General features: G+C 45.6%; 1 pseudogene; it reads right to left on the bottom strand.

Annotated features, from left to right (window-relative positions):
- Nucleotides 1-2,111, bottom strand: part of LOC112548915 — a 7,299-nt pseudogene that overhangs the window by 550 nt on the left and 4,638 nt on the right.

Genomic DNA, 2,111 nt, shown 5'->3' with positions numbered 1-2,111 from the left:
AAGGCTATGAGCGTGATAACAAGGAGATTGCCAATCAGGGCTGCCAGGTATATTATTAGAAAAGTGGCCAAGTGCAAGACGTGCAATCCCAGGGCATCGGAGAAGCCCAGGAGCAGGAACTCAGTCACCGCGGTGCAATTGGACGTCATCATCCACAGTGCCTTTTGGGATGCCTGTGGAGGGAAAGGGAACGACTGTGTCAGGAGAAGAGCACTCAAGAGAAAAACCCCACTATTTGTGCCCACAGTAATACATGACTTGTGAAAATTGCCTTTAAATGAAAAATAAGGTGGCTTTCTAAAAAAGAAAATCATGAAAAATCAGGGTTCCTAAAGTGGTGACATTTTTTGTGAAACTTTTTAAAAAAATCAAATACTGAGGCATTTCATCTAAAAAGTAAACAGGAAAAGTATTTTGCCAGTACTTTCCAGAGACCTTGTTTCTATGAGTGACTAAACCTTATACATTTCCCACGTCGGTGAAAATGGAGAAATCATCAGTGCACTATCACACTGGCATAAACTGGGCTAGTTCCTTTGTAGTCCAAGGGGCCATGTCAGTTCACACGAGATGTAGGTCAATGGCAGGTCCATGTGACTTGGTGCCCAAAACTGGACCCAGGACTCCAACTGCGGCCTAACTAATGCTGCATAAAGGAAAGTATCACCTCCCTGGACCTGTTTGTCATGCATCTGCTCAAGCGTGATAAAGTGCGGTTAACTTCATTGATTGCTTTGTCACATTGACAACTCATGTTCATCTTGGTATCAACAACAGCTCTGAGATCCCTTTCTGCTGCTGTAAAGGTCATCCCCCAGCTGGTAAGCATGTTGGTGAATCCTTTTCCCTAGGTGCAGCACTTTGCATTTGTCCTTATTGAACTGCATCCTCTTCTGTTCCACCCACTTTCCCAACCAGTCCAGATGAGCCTGCATTTGATCCCTATCCTTTCATGTGATAACTTTACCCCACATTGGCCCTTTTCCAGTCTTCTGGAACCTGACCTGAGCACCAAGAGTGCTCAAGCAGCCGTGCCAGTGGCTCTCCTATGATATTGGCAATTCCTTCAGCACCTGTCAATGAAGATCACCCGGGGCTGGTGACTTAAACACGTCCTGCCCTTCCAAGTGTGTCTTCACTAAGTGAGTGCTAAGAGTTGGTGGGCAGGTATCCCTTTTGTCCCTGTCTATTATCCAATGGGGAGATTTGTCCCAATCCAAGATGATGTGAGATGAAAAATAGAGAGGCAAAACACTTATTGAAGAGCTCAGTTTTGTCCCCACTTTTTGTCACTAATTGTCCAAATTTGTCGTGTTGAAGTCCTGTGCTATCCTGACCCTTCTTTTTGCTCCCAATATACCTGAAGAAGGTATTTTATTAAATGGAAGATAAAGATCTTAAATAATTTTAATTATAATTCATTATTCTGTTCCAAATGTTCATCTTTCTTAAAACCCAAACATTATTGAATGATTGAATATATTACTTACTGCGCTAATCTTAATGGATTTGTCTTCAGTTTGCTACATTAAATCCTTGAATTCCAGGACAGTTTGATTGCTGACCATCTACTCCTACCTCCAATCTCTTGTCCCCTCAGCACTGTGCTATCTAGATGCCAGGGGTACAGGTTTCTCGGGGGCGTGCACTCCTCACTGTGCAGGAGAAATGAGAGGAGTTGATCCAAAACGATGAGTCCCTGAAGAAGAGCTGGGCGTGCAGCTGCCTTGGAGCTGTACTGCAATGAAGGGACTGAAGTCACAGTCAGTGAGTTGTCTATGGATATGTTGGGAGGTCTTGTGGGACTGTTTCCCTAGAGCCCTGCACAGCACCGAAGCAGAGTCCATGGGCAAACACGCGGGATTCACAGGTTTTGAAGCCAGAAGGACTCTCCAGAGTCTCTCATTGGACCTACTGCTGACCACATGTCAGAGGATCTCGCTGTGGCTTGTAACAGGCTGCGTCTGTCAGTGGGCCAATGTGTCTAGGCTTTGCTAGTCGCAACGTGGGACAGGAGTAATTTTTCCTCCTCCTGTTGCTAAAGGTGTCAGGACCCCCATCTCCTGACAAACCTGCAAGCCACAGCAGCACGGGGGGTGAGCTGCAGCCCA

This window comes from Alligator sinensis, unplaced genomic scaffold (genome assembly GCF_000455745.1).
Source record: "Alligator sinensis unplaced genomic scaffold, ASM45574v1 scaffold856_1, whole genome shotgun sequence".
Lineage (NCBI taxonomy): Eukaryota > Metazoa > Chordata > Crocodylia > Alligatoridae > Alligator > Alligator sinensis.
This window is presented reverse-complemented; position numbering and strand designations above follow the sequence as displayed.